The following is a 9,270-nucleotide window of genomic DNA, read 5'->3' as shown; positions in this document are numbered from 1 at the left end:
GCTAGGTATAATATATAGTATATTTTTATTATGGAAAACAATTCCTTAAATCATGTGCATTTTGAAATTTAAATCCCTAAATGATAGATGAATTCGATAAATTCTTTGTTGACTATAATTTTAAATTTTAAACTTTAAATTTCAATTTTTAGTAGGAAAATAATTCCTTAAATCATGTGTGTTTTGAAATTTAAACCCCTAAACGATAGGTGAATTCAATAAATTCTTTGTTAAATATAATTTTAAATTTTAAACTTTAAATTTCAATTTTTAGTAGCCCATGATTATTTTTAAAAAAAAAAAAACTAAAAATCAACATAATTGGATTGAAGTTTTGAAGCTTTTAGAGTTCTTGAAGTTAAAAATACTCTTTTTCTTAATATATAGTAGAGATGGAAATTAAATTTAACTATTAAAATCTATTAATAATTTACCCTAATAATAATGGAAGATGGTAGATTTCATGTAAAGGAAAAAGGAAATAAGGAGAAGGATGGAGAATGCATTATATATTTGTATATATTAAAATAACCAGCATATCACTCGTGTTATGCACGGGATTGAATTTAAAAAAACTATTTATGATTATGTCAAATATATTTTGAAATTATTAGCATAAAATATACGTAATTTTAAAAGAAAATGTTGACATTACATAATTAAAGTAATAAAAATAACAATTTATTACATTTGTTTAGAATTCACTGAATAAATAAAACAAAGTATAACTAAAATCTAAATTGTTGTGGACCTTCCATCAGCATTCCTGCATTGTCAACATGATAGTTAGTATTATAATTGATGAACAATATAGTTAGTATTATAATTGATGAACAATACATGTTACGTATTTATAAAATGTTACATTTTTTTTTTTACCTTCTAAAAGGTGTAGACATTCTTTACACCAATCTATATTTAAAACAAATGTTATGCACGGTGCACAATATATTGTTGGTACAAATATGATAAATGCATTGACAAGATCTTGGCATAACGCAATATAATCTTTGATCATTCTAACTCCATTATCCTGTAAAATTTTGAAATTATACCATTGTGTTTGAAAATGTAGAAATAAGTTAAGCTAAGCTTATTTAAAAAATGGAGTGTAAAAAAAGCACAATCAGAATGGAGTGTAAAAAAACACAATCACAAATTAAGCTAATTTTTTATCAGCAAAAAAGAAAACACTTTATTGATGATAACATAACAAAATATATCATGGTATACATTAACAAAGAGAAAAAGGCAGAAGCATCACTGCAAACCACCCTAATCCCAACCAGGTTGGCACCAAGGAGAATGCACAATCATCTGCTAGCTTAAGCCAACAGGTTGATGAGAAACCAACCAAAGGGGGACAAGCAAAAAGCAAGACAGAACAACAACAACTAGCTTCAACTCAGCCAAAACAGACCAGTGCAGACAAGCTTCAAAGATAAACACAAAAAAACAAACAGACTCTCTTAGGAAGACATCTTTATGCAGCCAAGGAAAACCAAGGACTAAGACTAAAGAAGTGCCACTTTATGCAACCACACATCAGTAGTAATCCTTCAACACACACAGCAGATGTCACCCAACAGCATTCAACCACATACACAGCAACAAGAATAAGCAACATTCTGAAGCAAGCATAACCAGTATTCCAACCTTTACAGCAACAGCAATTCAAAGGTTCAGCATATCCCCACAGCTAACAGATCAATCCACTAAGGGACAGAACAACAGAGCATAGGCAGAGGATACCCCAACAGATCAATAGCAGTAGATAAGTGGCAGTTACCCCAACAGATCAACAACAGTTCAGAAACAGATCAACAGCAGTAACAGTTCACCCTCATAGATCAACACAAAGCACGCAAAGTAGACTCAATTACCATTCCTAATGTCGTATTACACTCGTTGCTGATTAGGCACAAGGTCATTAACAGAAAAAATAGTATAGCAAATCCCACCAATGCCCCAGACAAGAAAATCCAGTTTCACTTCCCCAACTACAGATGCACTCCCAAGCAACCACATCATCAAGAAAACCCATCAACATCTGCTCAGCCTCATCTCAGAAAATTGCAGTTGCACTCCCATAACTACAGATGCACTCCCAATTTCCATTACAAGAGAACTACAGTAACCATTTATAAAAACCTCCGCATCTGCCCCGAGCTACACCCTCTAACAGACCACCATAGCAGCTAACCACCTAAGTTACTAAATGAATTTTCTTACCAGATGAAAATTCCTTACAATGTCACCAACAGAATACGAACAACCAGGATCAAATGTTTTCAACCACAATGCTAATTGAACTTTAATTAGCTCACATAACTCTTCCAAAAGTGGGGGCTTGTTGGAGAAAATGCATTCATTTCTGCACTTCCACACAGACCATACCATAGCTGATAGGATAGCTCTCCACACTTGCCTTTCTTTCTTTCTGAACTTCCAGCTCATTGTAGACACTCCATTTTTGACTGACCTTAAGACTCAGACGTCATCGATTAAGCGCTTGATGATCGCGCATGTTTGTACTCGTTTTGAGTTACCGAAATTTGCGGCTGAGTGCCTTGCCTCCGGGCCTCTGAACTCTTTGTGTTTTGGCTTGGTTTATGGACCATGCCTTGTTAACCTTGCCTGGAAGGAGAGAGAGGCTTGTAGGCCACTTTTTGTAGTCGTAGACTACTTTTCCCTCTTGTAGGCTAGTTTCCGGTTTCCAGAGCCTTCAGCCCAGCGCCTTGTCTCGGAACCTCTTCACGTTCTCCTCTTGGCCTGGTTTTCGAACCATGCCTTGTTGACCTTGCCTGGAGGGAGAGAGAGGTCTTGTAGATCACTTTTTGTAGTCATAGACTACTTTTCCCTCTTGTAGACCACTTTTTTTGCTCGTAGACTAGTTTTCGAGGCTTCTAGTTGCGTTTCTTGTCCCGCGGACTTTTGTCTTGCTTCCCTTTTGGTTTGGTTTTGATCCAAACCTTGTTTTCCTTGCTTGGAGGGTGGAATAAGGGGTGTAGACCAGTTTCTCTCCCTGTAAACCACTTTTTGTGCCTGCCAACCAATTTTCTGGTCGGCCAGTTGGTCTCGGTGGTTTGTGGACCACCAAAAGTGGTCGGCAGCCATGCCACCACCTTTCTTTCTTTGTGCAGACTACTCCTCCCCCTTGCCGACCACTTTCGCTTCTTGCAGACCACTTTTTCTGGTCGACCGACCAGTGCCAGTAGCTGGCCGACCACTTCAATTGGTCGGCACCTTTCCTGCATTTTTCTGCAGATATTTTCTTGCCAGCTGTGCCAGTTGTTGGGCACAGAAAGCATCCTCCATACACGTGTATGGAGGGATGGCTTGGAGCCTTCAAGCTTGCTCAACAAGCTTGATGCATGTTTTTCTATAAAAGGGAGCCTCCTCCCTCTTGTCTCAGGTTTAGAATTTTGAATTGGAGCTATAGATACATCTCTATCTCTATATTTCTTCCTTTGCTCCATATTTGTGCTTGAAAATGTAGTTTCTTCACACTTTTGCACACAAACACCTAGTGAAACACCACACTCTTGTTGCTGAGGTACTTGAGGGTCTTGTTTGAACTCAAAAGTTGGTTTTTAGCTCAGAAAAGCTGCTGGAGTTGTTGCTTTGTTCTTGGTCTTCAAGGGTAAGGCTCTAATCCTTTTAAAGCTTTGTTTTGTTTAAGTCTTTGGCCCTATTTACATGATGTTTTAGGCTTAAATTTCTACTGAAAAAAGCTTCATTTTCAAGTGTTTGAAATGTTTGTTTCAGGCTTCTTTGGTGTTAGGGGTGGTCTACCCCCTCTTGTGCCTTGTTTGGCTTTGTTTTGTGCTATCATTTTAAGCTATTGGGACCACCTCTTTTTGGCCTTCTAACCACTGAAACTCAGAGGAATTTCAATGGTTGAAAGTGTGTTTTGAGGTCTCAAGTAAGAGGGGGTCATCCCCTCTCCCTGTGTCTTGGTTGCTTGCCTCGTTGGCTCATCAAAGTAGCATGTTTGTTAAGCTTGTTTTGGCTCCATCTTAGCATGTCTCAGGCATTATTTCAGCATAGCATACCTCTGTTTTGGCTTGGTTTGGTTACCTCATGCATGCATTCTATACTTGTAGTGTAATCTTGCAATCTAGTCTAACATGCATCATGCTTTGGACCATCATTCTAGCATGATTTTGGCTCCACTCCAGCAAGCTTTTACTCATGATTTTCCATGCTTAAGCTCTGTTTTAAGTTATTTTGGTCATGCATGCCTTGCTTTGTATAGCCATAGTGCAATCTTGCTTACTAGCTTTGTGTTTTGAGTCCACTAGCACGCATTGCTTGGGCTATTCACATGATTTAGCATCATTTGCTACATGATTTTAGAGCATGTTTCATTGTTATACACTCACATGTGTCACTCTTTCAATTCTTTTGAAAGGTTATGCTTTATGCCTTAAATATGAGCCAATATGTATGCCATCTTGCCTAAGCTTTTGGGATGCCATCTTAGTGGATTTTTGGTCTTATTTTTCCATGATACAACTCTGATTTTTGTTGGTAAAGTCATCTCATGCTTGGTGTTGGTAGATGTAGTGTAATTCTCTTTGTTGGCCTAGCATGCTCCATGCTTCATGCCTTCATGCTTGCTTGTTTTGGTTATACTCCATACATGTTTTAGCATCATTTTGACATGCTAGAGAATTGTTTTGGGTTGTCTTGGCCATATGGTTCATGTATTGCATAGCTGTAGTGCAATAGGCTTGACTAGCCTTGTGTTTTGATGTATCTTGAATGCCATACTTGTGATAGATGCATGCCATGCCATCATTTAACAGGTTATTTCAGAGTATATAGCATTGCCATGATCTCAGTTCTTTCACTCTTTGAATGCCTTTAAGAGTTATGCATTATTGCCTTGTTTGTGGACCAATGCGTATGCATGTATGCCTAGACTTTTGAGCTCTCATCCCAGCATGTGTTTAGTCTTTGTTTTGACTTAATTGAGCTCTGTCCATGGTTGGTTCAATCATTTGTGCCATGTATTGCATACTTCTTGTGTAGTCCCTTTTGGTAGCCTTGTGCTTTAGGCCCTCTTGCATGCTATGCTTGTGTTGTTTGGATGATTTGGCATCATTTCACACTTGATTTCAAAGCATATAGTGTTGTCACACTTCTATGTTTGTCACTTCTTGATCATGTTTGAGAGTTGTGCTCTTATGCTTAATTGATGAGCCATTGCATGAGCATCACCATCTTGCCTTTCATACCATCCTTTCATAGCATTTTGGCCACTGTTTTGGCATGATTTAGGTCTGTCCATATTCGGTTTAAGTCCATTGAGCATTGTTTTGCATGCCTCTTGTGAGATGCTCTTTCATAACTTTGATGCCTTAAGCTTATAAACTTGCCATGCATGCATTGTTTACATGATAGAATCTTGGGCATGCCATCCTAGCATTAGTAGAATAGCATGTTGTTTGCATGTTATTGTAGTGCATTGTGTTTGCATGTTACTACGGCCAAGTTTGGCATCTACTAAATAATACAAAAAGTCAAAAAGTCACTATCCTATTTAAGTCACATCATCTTATTTAAATCACATCACCTCTCTAACACATCACATCAAACCCAATCCAAATCCAACCCATATAAGCCAATAAGTCAAAAAGTATACTTTTTTAGAACATCCCAAACCAACCCTACATTGCATGTTGTTTGCATGTGCATGCAGTGCATTTTGTTTGTATGCTATTAGCATTGATAAGTTGATCATGTTGCATTGCATTGTGTTTGGATAGGGTGTCAATCCAAACACGAGAAACGAGGGACGTTTCATACTTGAAGTGATGAAACATGCCTCATTTCTCGGTCGCCGACCCTTTTGATCATGCATGATAGAGTTTAAGGCCCTTAAGTGTTATTTGTGTATTCATTCACATTGATTCGTGCAATCTTGGCTTCTCGGCCATCGTGCATTGCAATGCATGGTTGGTGGCCCGTGAGCCGAGAGTCGAGTGCCGCACTCCCTTGAGCTTAAAAAATGATAGGGAGGGTGGTTGTGCACACATACCTTACAAATGCACTGCTGTGCCCCTTCTTATTTTCTGTTGCAGCAAATTAGAGCTTGGTAGGATTTTCTAGTCGGCAGACCAAAAAAAGTAGCTGGCCGACCACTTTTTCTGGTCTGTAGCATGTGTAAGTAGTCTACAGGTGGTCTACACCATCATTAAGTGGTCGGCAACCTTCCTGGAGGTCTCCAAGTTGAGGTAGAAGCTATCTGGAAGTTTGTGCAGTATTCTAAGATCAAATGCAAACAGAGGCAAGTTGGGACATCGTAATGAATTTCCGAATGAGGCGACCGAGCATGCATGCACTTCTCGCCCTGAGGACCTCTTCTTACTGCTTTACTTGGCTGCTTTGCTTAGCTAACTAATGCTTTGGTTTTGTACTTAATTAGTTGATGCACTTAGCTAATCAATTTGTGTTGTAATAACTAATTAGTTAACTAGGATTAGTTAATTAGTTTCATTTTGTAATAATTAGTTTAATTAGCTTAGATTAGCTAGTTAGCTAATTATTCGGACCCTCCGTCGAGAGGGCACAATGTTGTAAATAAGGGTGCGTGTGTGTGATGCATGTCTTCCAACCCCCATTTCTTTCTCCATTTTACTTATCGACTTTCGATGGTTAGTTTTAGGGCATGTTTCAATTAGCATCCTTATGCTAGCATGTTTGCATTCATTCATTCGTCTTGCATGCACCGGGCTCGGCGCATAATACAAACTGCATTGTATTTCAATACCAATTTGAATACATGTTATCTAATTGCATTCACATGACATCTTAGAATAGCCAAGCCTATTTTAGCTGCATTTTTGCATGTGTTGCATTAGGTATTGTTAACATAGTTAGGATCATTCATTGATTACTAACTAGCTTCTTTTTTGGCTCGGAGTACACAGTGAGTGTTTATGCTTTAGCATACTTGCATGTGTGTGAGTGTTGCCATGATAGCATGCTTGCCATGAGGTTATTTACTTAATTGCTATAACTGCATGAATGCCTGCGGATGAAGGTTGCATTGCTTGAATTGGAACAATTCGTCAAAATGTGCGTTTTAAGCCCACTTTGCGGAGTGGCAAAATCATGTTGTTTTCTAAGCCCACTTGAGGGTGGAAAATCCGCATCTTAGCCTACTTGCGAGTAGCACTTTCAAACCATTTTCGAAAAAACAAACAGGAGATGTTTTGTTCCAAATCGAGTGATTTAGTCTATACTTGTATGTTGTGCGCATCACATAGTAAAGTTAGCTAATAAACCGAAATAAGAACACATGTCTTTTCAAAAACAATATATCATGTTAGTAAAGGCTAATCTTTGATCGGGCGAGCGGGGGTGCTTATTTCAGGACCTTCCCCTCTCGTACGCAAGTTCCCGAGCCGAGGCAACTTTGGTGATGACGGACACGTGACCTTAGGCACGAGTCAGGGTTTTCTAAATTTCCCAAAATAAAATATTTAGGTGGCGACTCTGAAATCTGGCAAAGCAGTCCATGTTTGGCACTTCTTGATTAAAATCGATTTTCCAAAACGATTTGCCGAATTTGGACTTTTTGGTGATTTATCAGTCTTACATTGCACTTTGTGAGATTAGATTCAGAACCGTGACAGGAGTCCGAACTGTAATAGCTAAGAACTACAATTCGCGCCCTCACGCGCGGAGCGGAGTTCCAGGCGGTCTACACTCATCCACCAATTAAATAGACAGTCCATAGATCCTGGAGTTGCCCAAGAAAGCCCCCACCAGTCAATTATGCATGCCCAAATTTTCCATACAAAGGGACACAGCAACAGCAAATGACTTACTGATTCCAAATCAGATTTGCAGAAAACATACGACAAGTCCACACTACCCCTCAATACACCAATCCTATTTAGGTAAACTGCTGTCTTAAGTCTGCTTTTCCAAGCCAACCAAGTAAAGAATTTGGCTTTGGGAGGAGAAAAATTATTCCAAATTAAACCAGCTGCTGTAACAGTGGGCCCCCATTCTAGGTCACCCCAATTGTAAACATTGCTTACCTTGAAACCCCCTACTTGATCTGCCTTCCATCTCACATGGTTCTCTAAATCTATATGCTTAACCTAGACCCAACACCCAACCTGTCAGTAAGCCTTACCACTTCTTTTTCCTCCCAAGCATGAAGAGTTCTTCTAAAATTAAAACACCATCTATTTGAGCTTACCTGCCTTGAGATCAGCACACTCAATGACACCTCTTTCTCTGTACTCAATTGAAATAATCTGGGAAATTGAGAACGCAAACTAGACTCCACCAACCAATTATCAACCCAGAACTGTATTCTTCTACCATTCCCAACTCTAAGTTCCAAATTTTCCATAAAGAGTGTAAAAAGTCTTGGGTTAGCTTGTGCCACAACCAAAATGTCCCTCCAGATCTGTGAAGTGACTCCAACTGCATTAGCTGGTAGCAGCCACCTCCCACTTATGGATCCATACTTGCTATACACAATTGAGCTAATAAAAAAAAAAAAAAACAATGAAGTCAATTGATAATTAAAAAATACAATTAATTTTTTTTTTTCAAAAAGCATAGTGAGGTAAAACCCAATCAGAAATTAAGCTAATTAATAGTGAAAAAGCACAACAATTTTTTTTAAAAAAAAATACAGTGAGTTAAAAATCTAATTACAAAATATAATCCAATCATTATCATCAATCATTTTCTTTTAAAAAAAAATAGACTAAAAATACAATCCCCGTGTGACCATAATCAAAAAACATGAATATAACCCTTTTTAAAAATTAAAAAAAAAAACACATACTAAATGGAGTGTAAAAAAAAAATCAAAAAACATGAATACAATGTATTGTATATAACCCTTTTTAAAAATTTGAAAAAAAAACACATATTAAATGGAGTGTAAAAAAAATCGAAAAACATGAATACAATGTATTGTTTTTTTTTTTCAAAAAACACATATTAAATGGAGTGTAAAAAAATATAATCATTTAAAAAAATAAAATTATCGTGTAATCAAAACGGAGTGTAAAAAAACACAATCACGTTTTTCCTCATAAAAAATAAAAAAAAATGAAGTCACTTGATAATTAAAAAATACAATTATTTTTTTTTCATCAAAAAGTATAGTGAGTTAAAAACTCAATCACAAATTAAGCACAACCATTTTTTTTGTTTTTGAAAAATGCAGTGAATTAAAAAAATCCAATTACAAAAAATAATCTAATTATTATCATCAATAGCACGTATTTT

The sequence above is a fragment of the Camellia sinensis genome, chromosome 7, assembly GCF_055761805.1.
Source record: "Camellia sinensis isolate YWXY chromosome 7, ASM5576180v1, whole genome shotgun sequence".
Classification (NCBI taxonomy): Eukaryota; Viridiplantae; Streptophyta; class Magnoliopsida; order Ericales; family Theaceae; genus Camellia; species Camellia sinensis.
The sequence above is the reverse complement of the archived record's forward strand: the minus strand, read 5'-3'. Positions refer to the sequence as shown.